Source organism: Anguilla rostrata, chromosome 12, assembly GCF_018555375.3.
Source record: "Anguilla rostrata isolate EN2019 chromosome 12, ASM1855537v3, whole genome shotgun sequence".
Classification (NCBI taxonomy): domain Eukaryota; kingdom Metazoa; phylum Chordata; class Actinopteri; order Anguilliformes; family Anguillidae; genus Anguilla; species Anguilla rostrata.
In genome coordinates, this window is record NC_057944.1 from 1,235,298 (window position 1) to 1,257,325 (window position 22,028).

The window sequence follows — 22,028 nt, forward strand, 5'->3', positions numbered from 1 at the left end:
GAAGGAGAACGAGAGTCATGCAGCGACTGATTCCGACTTCAGACTCCTAGTGAAAAATATTTAATCTACTGTGCTTTGTATGTGAATTCCTACAGGAACCTCACACAAATAGGTGGCACAAGTTAGCCTACTATATAATTTGCATATGACAGAAGGGTTGATGATAATATAGTCTCTAGGCTATCAAAAGTGCAAATTATTTAGCAGGATGTGATAATTTCTTATGAATTTGTAGCGTTATTAGTGCAGAGGTTATATTTATTTCGCGGAGTTGTAATATAGCCAAAATTGTGATTTGCCGTTTCAGTTTTGCACTGTTTATTTTCATTCTCTGTCTGCCTGTCATGATTTTATGACCCATAATTCCATGCAGAATCTACTGAATGCTGTGCCATTCACAATTGCAACGGGATTGTCAGATATGATTTTATCTTCCAGCTTAACTTTGTATTTATTTTGGCTAACAGCGTTGTGTCAGTTTCCTGCCTCATGCATTGCTCTTCAAGCTGGCTGCGCTAATGTTTAGACAGTGCTTGTGAGAAAGCATGTCAGTGGTGCCTAGGGTCCTGGCGTGGTTTTTCTATAAAACAGCCTTCTGGTTTTGTTTGGCATGTGCGCTGGGAGAGCGGTAGGCATTTATGGAAACTTTCCCAAATTTAGTTTTCCATCATTGCCATCTCTATGTCTTAATGGCAATTGCATTGCAAATGTTTGTAGAGAATAAAATATATCACTCCTCGGGAGCCAGATTCTCTAATCGGAGTCATTCGTGTCCATATTAGCCTCCTCAACCAGTAAACTCCAAGTGAAGGTTTACACCCTCTGCTACACTGGCCCTTCGAGCCGGAGTGAGTGCAGCTAATTAAATAATATGGACAAGGCGGTTCCAGATGCACCAGCTCAACGTCTTCAGGAGGCTATCCAGGCTAAAGAATCTTTAACCATACAACTGAAGCCGTCGCTTGAAGAAAGCAGAGAGTGACTGGGAGGTAGCCAAACGTGTCACCACCTTACTCACCGCTGACCCTGAATCCGCCAGTCCAGATGTTCCATTACCTCCTGCTAGTTTCCTGCATCTTCCTCAGGCTTCTGACATGGACCAGGCTGAGACCCTTCCTTCCGCTCACCCTCAGCATTCCACGCCTCGGCAGCCAGAGTTTCCTCCAGCAGCTGTGTCAGCCACAGCTATTCCGACTGCTTCAGCTGCACTGCAGGCACTGCCACAAGTATATTGAGACTCAGTGCTGCTGTCTCCTGGATCTTCTCAGCTGATGTCACACACTGTTACAGCATCTACTGCTCCACCAATACCAAATACCAATTTTCTAGTAAATGATGAATTTGTTGAAAGTGAAAGGCAGAGTCACATGCCGTGACACACCCCTCTGAACAGAGGAGTTGGACGCAGGGAATTGTGGGAAAAGATCCGGATTTCACCAGCATTTACTGTGGGCTTAGCGAGAGAGAGACTATTGATAGAAAATAATTAAAGGAAACAAACTTATTCTCCCTTCCCCCTCATGGATTCCAGGTAACAAAATAATGTAGTAAAATAACAAACTGAAACAACCAGAACCAGACAGCACAACGGGGACGCTTTTCAGCCCTGTCTGTCGCTAAGGCTCTTTCTGCCGCTTCTCTCTCTCAGTCAGTCAGTCAGTCAGTCAGTCAGTCCCCGGTCTCAGACGCCTACTGGGAAAAGAACACACACTTTTAAACCCAGGACTGATTAGTAATGTTATCCAGGTGTGTGTGCCTACTTAACCAGTAGGCGTGGTCCTCTGATTGCCCTGAACCTCCCTCACAAACCAAGCCCTGCCACATAGAGTAATCTGATGGATCAATCTTCATGTCAAAACATGCAACTCATACTGTTTAAAATAAATAGAGGCTATATTAATTTACAATATTAAAACAAGGACACAGTATTAAAGGGGAACAGAAGCACTCATAATGTGCTCTGGTTTGTTTGCTTTTTACCTTATAAAAGATATGGCCCTGCCTTCAAAACTGAAATCAACCTGTATTTACTAGAAAAAAAGCTAAAAATTTCCTTTTTTGCATGAGGGTGCAGCCATCCTGAAACAAGTTATGTTGTGATGTCACTAAATTTAAATCTGTCTCTAATCGATTGCCCTAATTGACTTGCCAAAAGAAATGTATGGTAACATGAAATGTGTGGAGTTGTGAAAAACGTTTGAAAATCTTTAGCCTAGTTGTACGTAAACTTCTGCTGTCAGCTGTAGGTTTTTTCTCCAAATGTTTCAGCAGAAAATTTGAATCATTAGGTGTATTGTTTCTCTTATACAGTCATTTTTTCCCAGAGGAGCTTCCCATTCTGCTAGCGAAACTAACGATTTGCCCAGTGAGTACCCCAGTAAGGGTGTTACCCCAAAACTTGATCTCTTGTTACCCCAAAACCAGTTCTCTGAAACAATGAGTGGAGAGATCCACCTATGGGGATTGTCATCCAGTCTTGACCTTCGCAGAAGCATCCAAATGCTCTGACAGACAGTAGCGTGTCCAATGCTAAAGAAGGCCACACTGCAGTGCCTGGTGTTTGCTCTGTTTGCTCTGTTTCCTGCCTTTCTACACTGTAAAGTGTCTTTGTGATGGTCTGTAAAATGTCTGTCTGTAAAAAGCACCATGCAAATAAAACTGAATTGAATACTCCTCAGTGAACATATGCACTTCTCATGCACGGCAAGCAGTGCAGTCTTGGTGGATTTCTCCACCAGGGTTACGATTGTAAGCTAAATTTCTCTTTAATCATCTCGTGTTTGAGACACACCTATGGGGAAGTATAGACAGCTCCCAGAATGCCTTATGCTCACAGCTGAGATGCTGTCAGGCCAGCAAGGAATGCCTCCTCCCCTAAGGGGAGGGTGGTGTCTGGCACATCCCATGTGGGGAAGTACTAAAGACATTCCACCGCCCAAAGCTATAGCCAGGACCCAGGAACAATGTGAAGTACAAAAACCCATAGCAGATGAGGGGAGATGTGTGCGACTCACACAGAGCTCACCCCCAGAACTGAGTGGTCTACCGGCCTCCTGGTGACGTTCAGGTGGTGGAACCTAGCAAACGTATGCAGAGAAACCCAGCCTGCAGCTGAATAAATTTCCTGCAAGGAGACCCCATGGAATAGGGCCCACGATGCAGCCATGCTCCTCGTAGAATGAGCCCTCAGGCCCAAGGGGGGCGTTATCCTCTTTGGATCATATGCCATAACAATAGCTTCCACAAGCCAATGGGACAGCCGCTGCTTAGAGATGCTTTCCCTTTGCAGGCAGGGGCCCAGGTGACTAAGAGCTCTTTCTAAAAGCCTTAGTCTTTGCCATATACATGTGGAGAACACACACAGGACACAGCATATGCAACCTATGCTCCTCTTCAGAGAAGAAAGATGGTGAGTGAAAAGCAACAAGCTCCAACATCTCACATGTGAAAGGAGGGAAGCTTTTAGGCATAAAGGCTGGATTGAGCTTAAGAAAAACCCAATCCATATTAGGGGAGAATATTGTGCATGAGAGATGCACTGAGAGCATGTGGAGGTCACTGACTCTCATTTATAGGCTCAAACGGCCTTAAAGAGAGAGCCTCCAGCTCCAGTGATAAATCCCAAAGGGAAATTAGCTTTTTAGCAACAGGCAGAGAATAGTAAGCCCCCTTCATGAACCTGTGAATGAGGGGGTGCTGCCCCACTGCATGGTCTCTGAACCCAACATGACAAGCAGTGAGAGCTGCCAGGTCGACCTTAATGATAGTGAAGGATTTCTTTTTATTTGTAACAGAGCACTGGTAAGGCACTGACTGACAAGAGGCACACCATCTTTAAAACACCTGACACTTATTGTCATAAAGTGGCCTGGTGGAGGGCGTTCTCGTGCTCTGGATGGTTGCAGCCACGTGAGGGGGAAGCCCTAATGCGTTGAGGTTATGCCTCTCACGGGCCAAGCCCATAGAGCTACTCGCTCGGGGCAGGGGTGGGGTATTTCCCCGTTCACCTGAGACAGGAGGTCCATACGTAGCGGGAGTGCGGATGGCTGTACATAAAGGAGAGGGATAATCACTGCAGTAACATTTCCTCAATCTGGAGATGGAGACACCATTCCCCATTCAGTGGGTTTCTCCTTGACAGCAGATCAGCGCTTGTGTTCAGAATTCCTACAACATCAACCAATCAATCAAATTGTATTTGTATAGCATATTTCACAGCAATTGTCACAATACGCTTCACGGACAACCCTGGCCTAAACCCCCACAGGAGCAAGTCTAAAGCAACATGGGTCATGCGTAACCACAGAAAGAAAACAAGAAAGAAAACAAGAAAACATAAAAATCAAATGTGGAGAAATGTCCTGTTTTACATATTTCATATTTAACCAGCTTAATTGGGACAATGCAAGTGACAAATGTTTAATAAAAGCTTAAACAAAATGGGGGCTTAATTTCTCTAAACATAGTTCTTCAGGATCACTTTACTTATCTTGCTAGGCAGAGGGTAGAGGGCATAATGGTCATAATACAGCAAGAAACATGGAGACTCCTCACTCCTCAAGAAAGTTTTCAAATAATTTTCAAATGCCCCCACTTATTAAATATTTTGTGCAGTTTATATTACTCCACAAGGTCTACCAAACATTTGGTACGGGGTTTTAAAAGAAAAAAAATGACTTAATACATCAGGCTTTTATTATCATTATTATTATCATTGTTACAATAATAATTAAATGCAGTGCAATAGTTAGCCTTTTATATTCGCAAAAGCGCGCGAGAATAAAATGAATGGATGGATTATAGGGCAAGGACATGCAGAAAATAGGTGCAATGTGTGGATTTTCAAAAGACGCCACGTTTTCAAAAATTAAGTTTCGACCAGCAGTATAAGTTAGTGGCAATAATCAGTTGTGGTGTTTTCATACAGCCACTAGATGGCGATGCAGTGTAATTCCAGTTGAACACGATCATGTTGTAGTTGCATTGCTGGTAGATCGTGCCAGATGAACTGAAGAGTAGCACAGCTCGTACACGAGTACGGCACAGCTTCAGGTACAATATCGCAGGTCTGACCAATGACATGACTGCTTAGATAAAACCTTCGTGTTATTTTATATACTGGTGTATATATTTAAGTTGTCTGTGATAGTAGGCTGCTTAGTTCTTCGCTGGCTCCACTAGCTAGGATGGTTCATGAAGTAACGTTAAGGTAGGTTGGTCTGCTAGCTAGCTGCTAGCTAGCTAACGCCTGCCTGTGAGTCAAAGCCAAAGCTAAATTTACAACAACTGCAACAATTGTCAACTTGAGGGTCATGTTGTTTGAAGAAAATGATAAAAGAATGATATTTGCCAAAGGTGCGTTCAAGTTCAGCGAACAAGGCGAACGTTTGCAAACTATTTCAAACTTTTTTCCCTTAGCTTTGTGTTCGACGCGAACGTTGGCAAACATAAGCGAACGGTCTGAAAAGGTAGAATGGTATTTGCAAAGTGTTAATAGTTATTATCATATAATTGTTTTATGTAACTGTAGTTCTAGATTTAATTTTGAAAGAATAACTAGCTGAGGTAACAAAAAATGGCTCAGAGCGAGCTGTCATCGCTATGGTAACCAACCGACCCTCCTAACAGCCACATTTTAAATGGTGTAGTCAGGCTTACCGTCACACTAAATTAGAATTCGCAATTTTGTATCCGCTTTTTAAGTCTGACGTCACTCGTGACATATTGACCATTTCCAGGTCCAAACCAGAGACTGTGAAATGGTCCAAACGCTCCTTCAGATCCCGAAGCTGTGTACCTTTTCACGATCACTTCTTTAGTGAGGCACCATTGAGGGTTAAAAAGGGTCTAAATTCTTTCAGCTCCAATAAAATCAATGCGCTACAAAATCCAGCATTCTAAAGCAGTTAAAACAGCAACATTATTCTTTCAGTTTTCAATTGTTGTTACGTACCCTCCCCTTTTCAGTGTCCAATTTCACAATTGATATCAACGTTGAATCACAGTTCTAGTTACTGGCTTCATTTAGGAATGCCAACAATCCGGAAAAATACGGAATCCTCCCTTATTTTGACAGAAGATGGGCGTTCCGTATTTAAGTCATGGCTACAGGATGCATTTTCATCCATATCTTTGTAAATTATTGTGTTTTAACCGCTGTTTTGAATACAATTAAATAGTTAGGTAGCTAGCTAATCGGCATAACAAGCATGCTGAGACCATTCTGACCTAAAACCAATATTGGGTAGGTGACAAGTGACAGCGAACCTATCATAAAGCTAACTGGCATTCAAAACCCGTTTCAGAGGGTCTTAGAAAGACGTTATGTCTACACTGCGCGACCACACCATTTAAAAAGCAAGACAGAGCTAGGGAGATTAATTTGATTGAGTTATGGTTTCGCATAGTGCTAATTGTATGGTATGAAACAAGAAGGAACTATTTTTTCTTGTTAGAATCATTGGTTTCATAGAATTAACCACCAGTTTTTGCTTAACAACGGTACAAATAGTAAAACTACCATTATTTTCCAATAATGGGACAACCCGTCGCAGTTTATTCCTTACATATAATACAGTGGTAAGAATATATGGTAGCAGGTGTACAGTAATGATGAACTGTAATGTAGACAGGTTGTGCACTAATAATGAGAACTGATAAGGACAGGTAGGATGTAAACAGCTAGCTAACGTTAGCACCCACTGGTGCCAAACTTTGTTTTTCTTCATTCGTTTAAGAACTTAATTATCAACTGCAGCCATTTCCTCTTCTCTTTCTCATCGCAAGGAAAGCAGTAGAATGACAATTGAATAGTTTTTTTGGACTCAGATCTATTCAAACAACAAGGGACACGGCACTGCGACATGTTGAAAAGACGAGATCCTCAGCCAACGCAGTAGAGCAGTGGTTCTCAACTCGGGCCAGAAAGGGCCGGTGTGGGTAACTGCTTGGTTGGAACAAAAGCCTGCACCCACACCGGCCCTTTCTGGCCCGAGTTGAGAACCACTGCAGTAGAGGCTTGGACCTGGAAACAGTATTATCGGAGGGTCCATACGTCACGGCTTAACAAGCGAATTGAATGCGGTTTCATTTTACCTTTGTGAAACTTTCAAAATTAGTGCCAAAAATGCTGTATTAGTTAACCACAAATTGTTTGATAACTTGATGGTTACAAGATTAGGACGAAAATATTATGATAACAGTAGTGTATTCAGCTAATGGGGTTCACGTGTACATTAATAATTATATTTATCTATTCTTAGTGATGAATATTGAATGTTTTTAAAACGTATAGATGTTCATGGACCAAAGAACATGTCAGGTGAGGTAAAGTGCACCACAAAAATGCTGTTTTTTGTGTTTGCAGATTAGATGAATGTTTGCAAGTCAGATAAGTTCATCATATGAAAAGGATTTGGCAATGAATCCCTTGCAGTAGACTCCCAACCTTGAGGTTTCATCACATTTATTGGTGAATAGAGCCCAGTAATTGCCTTAGACTTTTGTGAATTAGTCAGAATACGTAGTGAACTTAATTTACACACCCCCTCCCTGTTTTTGTGTGTACATCTCAGGACCGCGTATGTGCATATATATCAACTGCCAAGGAACTCAGTGTCACAGCTGTGAATTTGTGTGTGTGCGTCTGTGTGTGTGTGTGTACATGCGTGTGTGTGTGTGTGTGTGTGGTCTCTCCACAGGCTGGGATGGTGTAATCTCACAGAGGGCTGCTGTGATGTTCTGGCCTCAGTCCTGCGTTCTCCTCACTCAGAGCTAAGAGATCTGGAGCTCAGAGACAATGAGCTGCAGGATTCAGGAGTGACAGCGCTCTCCGCTGGACTGGAGGACCCACACTGTAAACTGCAGAGACTGGGGTGAGTACAAACACACACTATAAAGGCCACAAACCAGACATTCGTTTTTTTTGAAAGCTCATTTCCTGGTCTTGTTGTTCCTGGTTGCTCACTAGCGCCACTACGGTTGGTTCCAGTATAGGTGTTTTCATATCCGGTTTCCATGTAAGTCTACGGTTCAAATGCGGTCAAAATATGAAGTCAATAATTTTTTCTCATGAGAACAAATAGTCAAATAGTTATTTTATTCATCTTATGACTGTCCATGGGAGATTTCATGATTTATTGGTCATTTGGGCACTGTATAATATTTTGTGGACCAATGAGGTACAGCTTTGCGTCACTTCCTGATTACTGCGAGGACTCGCTACAGTAGGGGCTACAGTCTATGGTCACTGGTGGGAGGGTGGCGCCTCTTGGCCTTGACATTGCGGCTCCGCCACGGTCCCCTGTGCAAAGTCGAAAATGCAGGCATCCCATTTCGTAGTGATTTCATTATGGCGTCTGCTATTTACAGCTGCACTAGACGACCATAAAATAATCCTCCTCTGAAGTTTTTCGGTAGCCGAGTCATTTTTGCTATTTCCTTTAGCCTACTTAACCAAATAATTAGTCGGCAGAAAGCGTAATCAGCTTGCTATATTTGGTAGTCCAGTAGCTATGCTAAAACAGTTCGCAACTTCGGCTACCAAGCCATTTGACTAGCTAGCTAACCTAACTGGCAAATATTCAATTTTTCAAACGTGTTTGCGGCTTGTCAGTCGTGTACATTCCGTAAATGTCTACCTGGGCCATGCTTCACGCATGTGACAAAGCTACTATAATCCGATTTTGGGATAACACTCATATTCAGTTTCACGAAGCAATTAAGAGTTTAAGGTTTATTTGCTGGATAAATACAACACATGATGAAATCACACACCAGAATTTAACGAAATTAACCATCTTGAGATGGCATTTAGAAAGGAACATGTTTTTAGATTTAAGAGACCGACAAGAGCATTTAAGACAGTGGTTCTCAGAATCGGTTCTGGGGGCTCCTTGCGTATATTGGCTTTTCTCCATTGGTTTTGATGATCTACAAGAAAAAAAATAGCCTAATAATAATTAAAAATTTCCCAAGTACTTATTTTTGTCTTCATGCACCAGGTGGAAAGCTTGCGTACAGAGTGCGTTGTCATATTTACACGCCTGCAGATCAGTTATTAAAATACTTGGTAGATTTGTTAATCACCGCTGAGTGTTAATTTTTTTCGGTAAAAGTGATTGCAACGATTGGTCAGCTAGCGTCACCCAGCAAGTGAACACCACAAACGGCGATGGAGCAGTGTACTGGCTCATTAACTGACTGTGGCGAAAACCTATGACGATAACTTGCTGGTTAACAGCAGGTCTACCAGACAGTTATATGAAAATTAGCCTAGTCAAATCACCAGTAGCCTACACATCTCTGATTGATTGAACATCAGTGTAGTCGATGTTCTCCCCTGTGGTTCATATTGCTAATCGCGTGAGCTAACCACGGAAGCCGACCTAGCTCACTGGCAAGCTGGGTATGCTAGCTAAGCATATTCGTTTTGCTGAGAAACATAAATTAAAGATAACTGAACATAATTGTATTATTAATGTCATACATATAACGTGATTAATGACACAGTACAGTCACGGATCGAAATTGAACTCCGTAAACATCTGATAATATATTTTAAAAATAACGGCAGACAGTCAACAGCCTCAAGTCCAATCTCGTTCAGGTTGAGGGTTTTCCCACACCGGACTGTCAATCAATGTAAAAATCACAAGAACCGCTTAACTCTATGGTTTTGGCTCCAAATCGACAAATGGCCGCGCCCGCCATTGAGTTCAAAACGTGTTTTAGAGACCCACGAGAGTCAATGGGTGACTCACAGTACTTGTCATATTTACAGTCTTGGTACAACACAACCTGTCATATAAGGTCAATGGACTAACACATGAGTCATTTTCTAATGAACAGACTCCCGACTGAGAGCTTGTTTCGTCTTCCTCTTGGAAGAATAAGACTCTATACACATGAATGAATAAAATGAATTAGTCCTGTTTCCTGAACTGTAGTGTGGTGTTAGTCTCGCATAGCCAGACCCATCTCCACACTTTGTTTCAGCGCTGCAGAAAGGTCTGGCTCAACCCATTATCATTCCGCTATAGAGGAAAAAAACGCTCTGGCTTGTTTGTATTTATTTAAACCAATCACACTCGTCTTGGGTGGCGCTAAGCCCAGGATGCAGTGACGGTGCCCTTGCAAAATAGTGTCGTAATGGAGTACTGGCCAGCAGCTATTTTCTCGTCCGTGTCTGGATCTTGCCCGGCGTACGCTGCAGCTACCCCCCTTGACTGCAGGGTTTTCACCTGGTCCTCCATTATCGCGACCAAGGGGGACACTACCAAAACCATGGCATTTTCACGCCATGTCTCTGTGTTTACCCTCGCTAGCTCACTGCAGTCGATAGGCCATGCTTGGTATATGAAACTTTTTCCATAACCGGTGGGCAAACATGCAAGAACGTCCTTGTCAGACAGCAAATGTTCTAAACATATTCTTTGTATTTACAACCATTCACTGAAAGAACCAAGCAGGCCTGCCTTATTGCACGATCCAAATCTTTGTCATAACTTGCCATTTTCAGCGTGCGGGTTGCTAGCTTGGAGGTTGTTGTTGTTTCACGTAGCGACGGGGACTTTGAAAACGGGAACACGCAGATAGCGGAAGGGGAGGTGAATTCTGATTGAAATAGTTGGCCAATGACAGGCTTATACCCACAGTCTGGGTCCTGTGAGTCAGACTAGTGGGGTGTAAACTCAAATGCGTTTGATAATGACTCATTCCACATCCATTTTATTATATATATATTTACACACCGCTATGTGTTTGACTCACACAGCCCTGTTAGTTTATATTAATGTGTGTAAGGTGTGTAACACACTGCTGTGTGTTTGACACACACAGCCCTGTTAGTTTATATTAATGTGTGTAAGGTGTGTAACACACTGCTATGTGTTTGACACACACAGCCCTGTTAGTGTATATTAATGTGTGTAAGGTGTGTAACACACTGCTATGTGTTTGATACACACAGCCCTGTTAGTTTATATTAATGTGTGTAAGGTGTGTAACACACTGATATGTGTCTGACACACACAGCCCTGTTAGTGTATATTAATGTGTGTAAGGTGTGTGTGTCCTTCTCTCTGCAGGCTGTCAGGCTGTAGAGTCACACAGAGAGGCTGTGATTCTCTGGCTTCAGCTCTGTGTTCAAACCCCTCACACCTGAGAGAGCTGGACCTGAGATACAATCACCCAGGAGACTCAGGAGTGAGAGGCTGTCTGTGCTAAACTGGACACACTCACACTGCTGTAAGTACAAGAGTTTGACACACACAGCCCTGAGAGGGTGGCTGGTTCCTCTCTGAGGCTGTCAGCTGTAATCACACAGCACAGCTGTGATTCCACTCACCTGTTCAAACGCCCCACACCTAGGAGAGCTGGACCTGAGATACAATCACCCAGGAGACTCAGGAGTGAGAGCGCTGTCTGCTGCTAAACTGGACACACTCACACTGCTGTAAGTACAGAGAGTTTCCACACTGCACCTCACACACACACACACACACACACACACACACCTGAGAGAGCTGGACCTGAGATACAATCACCCAGGAGACTCAGGAGTGAGAGCGCTGTCTGCTGCTAAACTGGACACACTCACACTGCTGTAAGTACAGAGAGTTTCCACACTGCACCTCACACACGCACATACACACACACACCTGAGATACAATCACCCAGGAGACTCAGGAGTGAGAGCGCTGTCTGCTGCTAAACTGGACACACTCACACTGCTGTAAGTACAGAGAGTTTCCACACTGCACCTCACACACACACATACAGACACACACATGCACGCATACACACACATGCAGAAGGGGTTGGGGGGGATCTACAGTGGAGGGTGCTGCGTGGGATCACTGCAGTAAATAGTTTTATTTCTGTGATGAACCCGGCAGGATCCCACCATTGTCCATTCTGCATGGAGAGAGAATCTGTTAATCATTGTTTTTCGGGGTGTGCCAGACTTCAGCCTCTCTTTTCTTTTTTGGGAAGTTTATTTTGGTTACTAGGGGAAACATTTACAAGTAATATTTTTATCCTTGATTTCCAATAAAAACAAAGACAGATAAGTGCCAGCTCATTAATTTAATTTTGAGGCGAGAATAGCTGTTTCTACAATTGGGAAAAATATGATTGGTGGAGGGGACAGACAAGATGTGGTTGTTGTAGTTAGGGGTTTGGTCAGGGACACAGTGATGGTGGAGTTTCAGTATTACAAAGCAATGGAGAGCCTGAGTGTGTTTCAGAGTGTGTGTGTTATAAGGGTGTTTAATGTTCAGTGGAGGGGTGGGAGCTATTTTTGCACATGGAATAGGGTGAGGGAATTGAATAAGTTTCCTTTGTGACAGATTTGTGTGTTTTTCATATGATCGTGGTTTTGTGTTTTATTGTGTCTTTGTTTTTATTTATGTGATGCTATTGGTGTGTTGAGAGTGGAAATAAAGGATTGTTAAAATTCAAAATTCTGTTCTGCTGTTCTTACAGTGTGGACCATGGAGGAGAGAACAGGACCAAACCAGGACCCAGGAAATGTGAGTTTGTATCGACACAGAACACTTTCCATAGATACACACTGCTGTGTGTGTGTGTGTGTGTGAGTGAGAGAGAGAGACTTCTCTCTGACATACATAAACACACAAACAGAAACACACATGTACACAAACACACACACAGAGGTACTATGACAGCCCTTTCTCTCTCACACACTTAATGAGGTGAATATTAATAATGATAATTAATCTCATTAATGTCTCTTGTTTTCAGACGGCTGTCAGTTCACACTGGATCCAAACACAGCGCAGGGAAACCTGTCTCTGTCTGAGGGGAACAGGAAGGTGACATACACACCGGGGAGAGAGCAGCAGCCATGGGATTTTGAGTCGTGCTGGGTTGAGTGCAGAGAGTGTGTGTGTGAGCTCTGTTACTGGGAGGCTGAGTTCAGTGTGTCTGAGAGTGGAGAGGTTGATATAGCAGTGACAGATAAAGAAAGCAGTGGGAAAGAATGGGGTTATGAATGTGCGTTTGGAGAGAATAAAAACACCTGGAGACTGGAGTGCCGTAAATTCAGTAACCCTGATGAACCCGGTAAGTTTTTTGACAGTTTCTCTGTCTGGCACAATGAGGACGAAATAGGACCACTTGACCCCTCCCCCTACCGCAAAGCAGGAGTGTGTGATGATGATGGGTGGGATGTGATTGATATGGTAGATGATGTGATGTGGGTGAGTGATATATGATGATGGTGATGGTGATGTGATGATATGATGGTGATGATTATGGGGGGTTGTGGTAAGTGTGGTATTGTGGATAATAGGGTGATATGAGATGTGATGATGTAGGAGGTGTGTACAGGTGTGTTGGGACGTCAGCCGGCACTCTGTCCTTCTACAGCGTCTCTGACTCTGACACACTGACCCTCCTGCACAGATTCCACACACACTTCACTCAACACACGCCCCTCTGTGCTGGATTTAGAGTGTGGAACTCCTCCTCAGTGTCCCTCTGCTAACTGGAGTAGAGACACACACACACTCATGTGCGCGCACACACTCACATACACATACACACACACACATACCACACTCATGTGCACATACACACACACACCACACATACTCATATACACACATACACACACACACACACACACACACCACACTCATGTACACATATACACACACACACCACACACACTCATATACACATACACACACACCACACTCATGTACACATACACACACACACACACTCATATACACACACACACACCACACTCATGTACACATACACACACACACCACATTCATATACCCACTCACACACACACACACACACTCATATATACCTACACACACACACACTCAATCACACACTCATATACACACCTACACACACGCATGCACACACACACACACACTCAATCACACGCACACACTCAGATACACATAGAAACACACACACCCACACCCACACCTACACCTACACACACACACACACACACACACACCACTCAACACACACCTGTCTGTGCTGGATTTAGAGTGTGTGACTCCTCAGTATCCCTTTGCTCACTAAAGTAGAGACACACGCACACACACTCTCACACACACCCTTTCTCTCTCACACTCACACACACTCACAAATACACACACTGATGTACAGTCATGCACACGTACTCACACACCCACGCATGCACACGCTCATGCACACACACTCACAAACTTACACACACATACACACTCTCTCACACCCAATCACACACATGCACACACACACCTACACACATAAACACACACATTCACCAGTGCACTCTCACACGCACAACACCTGCATGCATACGTACACACTCTCATAACGGTATGCACACACACACACACTCTCTCTCTCATACTCAGTCACTCACACACACACCCTCTCTCTCTCACACACACACTCACATCCACAGTCACACACAGATTCACACAATCGCACGCACGAACACACACACAAACTCATGCACTCATGCACACACACATGCATGCGTGCAGAGATACAAACACGTGTCAACACAAACGCATTCTCATTCCCATACGCATGCACACACATGTATAAACACACGCATTCTCTTGCCCATACACACACACGTGCACACACACACTCATGCACTCACACATACGCACTCACACAGACACACACATACATGCGTGCACACACATTATACACATGTCTACACAAACATTCTCATACCCATACACACACACACACACATTCACAGTGGCACACTCATGCACCCACACACACACATATACACATACATACACTCTCTCATATCCAGTGTTCACTCAAATTCACTCAAACAGACGCACACTCACACACAGACACACACACACGCATGTATAAACACACAAACATTCTCTTACCCATACACACACGCACCTGTGTGCACACACACTAATACTCATGCACTCACACACATGTACACACACACAGACATACACACATACATGTGTGCACACGCACACACACACTTTCTCTTACCCATTCACACAAGCAACCCGGGCACACACACACACATACTCACGCACTCACACATATGCACACACATACTCACATCCACAGTCCCTCCCACAAACATACGCACGCATGCACACACATTCACAAATACACACACACACGTCGACCCACTTGCAACCTTCCTTGACCAATGCCTTACCAGTGAAATTTCAGCTGTACCCAATATTAACCTCAGTACAGCTTAAACCGTGTACATAAGAGTATGATCTTTCAGCAGGTTCAGGTTATGCACTTGCTGTCTAAATGTGATTTTATATTTTTACATTTTAATACATTTATATTTCAAATGTTCAAGGTGTGTTTATGTACTTTTGATTATTAAAACATTAATATACAACGTTTCCGCTGGTAAGGTTTTGCGTGGCGTGGCGCCACGGCAAAATCCTTGCCACCACACCATAATAAAATTTTTTTTTTTAAATTTAAATAAAAAAATATATATACTGTATATAGTCTATATATTAAATTCATAAATTTTAAATGTTAAACTTTCTAAATATTTCTGCCTAAATGCGCTTTCAAATCCATACCGTCGCGTCCACATATTTATTTTCAAAAAGAGCCTAGGCTGCGCGCTCCGTGCTTGCTCCTTTCTGAGGTGGTCGGAAGACTTGCAGCGCGAATGTCGCACGGTCTGTCAAAGCGTCACTTTTTTTTCTTTTTCACCGAAAGAAAGCGACGCTTCAAATATTATATAACAAAAATACCATAGTGTTAACCAGTGTTTTAATTGGACCAAAATAAGTGCCGGTACCTACTCCTTAAAATACTGTTTAAAATAAATTAATGTTGGTAATCAAAAGAAGAGTCGGTAGGGGAGACCGGGGGCAATTGTAACAAGGGGCAATTGTAACATCTCAAATTGCACCAATCAGAAACGAGACAGAACCATGAAACTCATTATGCACATGGTCTGTGATGATCCCTCTCTGCCTGCCAAAGGACAAACTGATGTCTCATACTTCTCAAAGTTTTTCTGCCAAGACTCATTTTTGAGGTATGAAAGTAATTTTTTTCATCTACAGTATTTTCCTCATACTGTTTTAACCTTTAATGTCTATGAATTTAAATCTGTCTAGTTTTGATGACCATTCTGTTGGCTAAAATTTGATATGAATGTTAAATTTGATATAAATGTAAATGTTAGCTAGCTTCGTTGTTCGTAGCTAGCAGGGTAGCTTGTGTCATGGGTGGTACGGTTGGGGGCAAGTTACAACTGCCCGTGACACCATCAAAATGATGTCTGGTTTAATAATGACATCAAAATAGCCAATTGTTTTTTTCTAATAACATCAGAAAAGTGTTTTGTGTTCAGTTTAAATATGTATATGAATGACCTATAACCTACTATATTATGTATACTGTGTTATTAATATGCTTAGTGTCATAGTCCAGAGGTTAGAGTTCTTGCCTCTCAATCTGGTGACCTGGATTCAAGAGCCAATTTCTTATTCTTTCAAAATTTTCAATGTCTGTGAATCAGAAGTTGTCTTAACTTTAAATACTGCCATATTGGCTGAAAACTAACATTTTTCAACTATTATTTTTGGTTTGTAATAGTAGTATTGAAACTCAGATTCAAAACCTGGTTGGAACAATTTAATTTTTACACATTTTAGTAGGGCCTATACACTCTCTGTTCACAGCATGCCTAGGTTCAGACCAAGGAAAACAGCAAGGGGAGTGCCACTGTCTATATTGGAGGTTGCCTCCAATGATGTGTCCAGGGGCAACTCAGTGAGAGCTGTGGCAAAGTCCTATGACATTTGTCATGTGACCTTGTACCGCTTCATAAAAAAGAAGGAGAAGTTTCAGGAAGGAGAAAGACAGGGAACAGCCCCAACTGCAGGCTACAACCCAGCTAGTAGGGTTTTCTCAGTGGATCAGGAGATAAAGTTGGTGGAGTACCTGAAGGAGGGATCAGACCTGTATTATGGGTTGTCTCCTAAAGAGGTAAAGTAGAATAGGTCTACACAGAGTTAACCACAAAATTGAGTTAACTTAGCAGAAATGTCCCTTTTAAAGTGCAATATGTAACTTTTCTTGAGTATCAATTTTGGTTATATAGTCCTCTGTTCTTGAAGATAGAACTTCTAGATGGACAATGTGCTCTTTTAATTGTTCTCACCCCACCATAACTCAAAATACAGGCCTATTTTGCTTCAATATTTACAAACAATACAAACCTTTTATGGTTTTAAACTAAAACTACTTTTTAGCTCTTGCAAACTGTTATTCCTGTTATTAGCTCATCAGAGCTATAAGATAGATTTAGATATTAAAAAAAGACATTTAAGAAGTCTCAAGAGGTTATGTTTTCATAGTCTTAAACTTTTTACCTTTGCTACCACCCCCCCCCCCCCCCCCCCCCTTCGGACACCCACCACCACACCAAGAGATCAATTCCACAGGAAACACTGATATAACATTGACTGATATAACATGGCAAAATATGGCAGTGTAAAATGTTTTTGAAGTAACAACTGTGCATTTTACTAGTTTTTACAGTTGCTTTCATTTTCACAAGAGTTCCAATGTGCAAATTTCTGTGGGCAAATGCAGCTGATAAGGAGAATGCAAAATGGTCACTGCAGTGTACTTATTTCCTTTCATTACTGTAAACAATGATGGGTTGAGTTTGCTTATTGGGTCAGGAAGGATTGGGGTTTTTTTTAAGCTGTTGCTTTAATTTTCTGTATTTTCAGACAATAATCTTCAATGATTAAACCTGAATTATATAAAACATCAAATGTGTTGGTGTTATGATTTATTATTGTGTGATGTATTTAACTCCTGTGACACAGTAGTACTTATTTTATATTCTGTATGGGATTATGTTTGGGCTCAATATGAGCAGATCAGCATGGGGTTAAAATCTGCACAGTTGAAGCAATGATATTCATGTATAGTAGTGGAAATAAATTATTATTTAATAAATTATAAGAATTATAAGAAAAGTTGTGTAGTGTCTGATGAATGGTTGCTTCTGTTACTGTAGTGTAACCACAATTGAATACATTTAGAAAAGTCACTACTTGTCTATTGAGCAGGTGTGTTTATATTACCTCTCAAAGAAATGGTTTTCCTGCAGGTTTTAACCTGTATCTGCTGCACATCAGTTGAATGGATTAGACCACAAAGCCAAAATCAAGGCAGAAGTGTAGTTTGCATGACATCCAGTCTCTGAGATGTTCCTGAGACCCTACAGTTTTTTTCATTTTTTCATATGCATTTCACACTGCAGTCACACATTACAAATGCATTACAGTATGATATGATTGCTTTGACTCAATGTGCAAAACACAATATGAAGTGACAGTACTGTGAAAACTGAGTGTGCAATTTAGAATTTTGCACTTTGTATGTAGGTACAGCAATTTAAGACATCCAAATTGTTATTGCTAGACATGCAGATTGTGAAATAAAGTCAACATGTTTGCAATCCTGTCTGGTCACTTCCAACCACATTGCCCAGGTGAGTTTCATTGCAGCACAATTGGTAATCCCTTCAGCACTACATAAAAGGCTGATTTACAGCACTGCATTCAGCACTTTCTGACAACATGGAGCAGCCCAATGCAGTTGGTATGAATTTAGATCTTGATCAAATGAATTTAGAGCCACTGTGATTGACCATGTTATAAATCCAGGCCTAACAATGAGAGAAGCTGGAAGGATTGTACAGCCAAACTTTAAAAAGTCAACAGTGGCCTCTAATAAGAGTTTTTGGACTGAACATTGATTAGTCAATAATTTACTGCAAAATGTGATACTGTAATTACATCTGATGAAAAACACGTTTTCAATGTACAAAAATGCCAAGTTACTCACACATACAAAGCACGATCTATAAGTCATCAAATCTACGCCTGCCATTAAAAGTATTAATATTAAAATTGTGCCAAGTTACATGAAACAATATTGGATATCTTAGCTCACAGCTAAACAAGCTGTATTCCACAGCAATGCTGCCCCATGTTTCCTAAATTCTTTCAAGTAATTTGGCCTTGATAAAGCATTGTCTGGATCATTTGTGAAACATAGCAGAACAGCTGTGGAGGTGTGGTATTCGAATCTCTTTGTGCATGTGCGTGTGTGTATATGTGTGTGTATGTGTGTGTGTGTGTGTGGGGCTGGGGCCTGGCAGGCTGTGTGTTAATGTACTCTGAGGCAGTGTGCATCAGTGTGCTGTGTGTGCTCTGTATACAACAACAATAAGCATCGTCAGTGCGTCGGCCAGTGCATTTCTTTGAAATTGCACCTCCATCCTCATGCTAAATGGAATTTAATAAAATCATTATATATCGTGGCAGGAGCTGGAAATGGGCAAAAGTATCAGAGTATTTTTTGACAACTATCAGATCTGTGAGTTTGCTGGAATACTGTAAACACAAAGCAGATGCATTCTGCCACCTGGTGGCCATGTGACAATGCTGCAAGTGCTCCAGAGGTTGAGTTTCAAGGCAGAAGTTGACAGATTCTCAAGAGTTCACTGAACTGAAAATAAATTACAATGTAAAAAAAAGAGAAAAAGTAAAGAATCATCAATGCCGTGCCTAACCTTGTGTGCAAAGGGCAGTGGGTCCATCTTGTTTTTGGTATCATTGAGTATATATGACAGCACTATTTTCTCCAAAAAATCTATTGCAAGTGATGTCAGAGTGATCATGCTGGCTTTTTAACATGATTTTTGACAGTACTATTCTTTAGAAGTATGTGGTCACAGTGTAACATTGATCAATGAAAGGGCAATGATAGACTATGTATAATCCCAGCGATATACAAACTGTTCTTGATTGTTAAGACATCATCTGGATCATTTGTTACATTACATTACAGGCATTTAGCAGACACCCTTATCCAGAGTGACTTACACAACTTTTTACATAGCATTTTACATTGTATCCATTTTTACATTGTATCCATTTATCCAAGGATACAACAGCAGTGTCCTTACCCGGGAATCGAACCTGCGACCTTGCGGTTACAAGCCCAGTTCCTTACCCACTGTGCTACACTCCGTCCTACAGTGGGTGAAACACAGCAGTTTATAGCAATATATCCAGCAATGCTTAAAACATGAGAACAACTGTTGAGGTGTGCAAATGACAGTTGAACAAATTAAAGCAGAATTAATGCAGAATATAAATGTCTGGTTTGGCAGGGCATTATTTGAACATATTGACAGGAACAAATTTGAAGCAGGTACACGAGGTAGACAGGACCATACCAGGTCAGACAGCCGTTTTCCACAGTTACAGGTTTAGTTACAAGGAGCACCAGAGAGGTACACATGCCAGAGCATGCAAAGGAATTCTCAGAAGTTTTCGAATGCCATATGCCAGTACTTTCATTAATAGGAGCGAGCTTGTCTGAGTAAATGTTTCCCTGTTTTAATTACATCAAACACCCATGTGATGGAACCAGAACCATGACATGACCTTTTTTAAAATTAATATTCCTATTGCTATGAATTTGTTTTTTTTTTCTCTTTCTTTTTTAAAATCTCATTATGAAAAAATAAAAAATCCATAGCATTAGGATAAATTGTAAATCCTAGAGTGGAAGTTTTTACTACAAGCCCCTTGGGGTTTCTTACCTCTCCTGCACAATTCCTGCTATGTTTGTGTTATATACTTTTGTTTTATCACTTACTTTGTGTGAATAAATAAATAAAAATAAATAAATTAATTAAAAAACGTTGTTTAATCTTGATGCTTTTCTTTAAAAAAAAATTAACACCTTTAATAATGTAATAAGTTTACAGAGAGAAAAATTATCATTTACCACATTTCAGCTTTTGAGCATGTATAATTAGTAATGAAATAGAACAGAAAAGCTGTTTTTCATACCAGAGGAAGACCTTTCATAAGAGGCTCTGACATGCAGTCATACGAGCGCCCAAGGGGGGTCACTAGAGAGCAATGAAACGCAGATCCCTGTCTGGCTGAACCCTCCCGTACCCTAGGCAACACAGGCACCAATCGTGCGTCTCCGTGTGGAGCTACCGGCCACAGTTGGCACCAGAAACTGTAAAAAATATGGACAAAGCTACTGTGACGTCACCCATTGACTCTCCGTGGGTCTCTAAAACACGTTTTGAATCTCAATGGCGGGCGCGGCCATGCTGTCGATTTGGAGCCAAAACCATAGAGTTAAGCGGCTCTGTGATTTTTACAATGTGATTGACAGTCCGGTGCGGAAAAGCCCATCAACCTGAACGAACGATTGCAGAACAAACTTGAGGCTAGCTGACTGTCTGCCGTTATGTTTTAAAATATATTATCAGATGTTTACGGAGTTTAATTTCCATCCGTGACTGTACTGTGTCATGTAATCACATTATATGTATGACATTAAAAATACAATTATGTTCAGTTATCTTCAATTTATGTTTCTCAGCAAAACGAATATGCTTAGCTAGCATATCAGCTTGCCAGTGAGCTAGGTAGGCTATCCGTGGTTAGCTCACGCATTAGCAATATGAACCACAGGGGAAGAACATTGACTACACAGATGGTCAATCAATCAGAGATGTGTAGGCTACTGGTGATTTGACTAGGCTAATTTTCGTATAACTGTCTGGTAGACCTGCTGTTAACCGAGCAAGTTATTGTCGTAGGTTTTCGCCACAGTCAATTAATGAGCCAGTAACTGCTACTAGCTACTCCATCGCCGTTTGTGGTGTTCACTTGCTGGGTGACGCTAGCTGACCGATCATTCGCAAATCACTTTCTACCGAATAAAAATTAACACTGTCAGCGGTGATTAACAAATCTACCAAGTATTTTAATAAATGATCTGCAGGCGTGTAAATATGACAACGCACTTTGTAGCCTACAGCAAGTTTTCCACCTGGTGCATGAAGACAAAAATAATGTAGCCTACATTGAATTTCTAATTATTATTAGGCTATTATTTTTTTCTTGTAAATCATCAAAACCAATGGAGAAAAGCCAATATACGCAAGGAGC

The 22,028-nt window shown here is 41.6% G+C and overlaps 2 protein-coding genes and 2 long non-coding RNA genes across 43 annotated transcripts in view; 2 read left to right on the forward strand and 2 right to left on the reverse strand.

The window, feature by feature from the left end:
- LOC135235493 (NACHT, LRR and PYD domains-containing protein 12-like) overlaps positions 1-22,028 on the forward strand; it is a 419,768-nt gene that overhangs the window by 172,464 nt on the left and 225,276 nt on the right. The window lies entirely within an intron of this gene.
- LOC135235498 (cytochrome P450 2M1-like) overlaps positions 1-22,028 on the reverse strand; it is a 340,188-nt gene that overhangs the window by 77,091 nt on the left and 241,069 nt on the right. The gene's annotated exons all lie outside the window — the stretch shown is intronic.
- On the forward strand, positions 11,639-13,180 carry LOC135235504 (uncharacterized). Its single transcript, XR_010324393.1, has 3 exons — positions 11,639-11,734; positions 12,487-12,533; positions 12,766-13,180. It is a non-coding gene; the product is annotated as an uncharacterized LOC135235504 (long non-coding RNA).
- Positions 13,478-14,105, reverse strand: LOC135235510 (uncharacterized). The gene is made up of 2 exons (XR_010324399.1): positions 13,927-14,105; positions 13,478-13,721 (listed from the first exon to the last, which is right to left on the reverse strand). It is a non-coding gene; the product is annotated as an uncharacterized LOC135235510 (long non-coding RNA).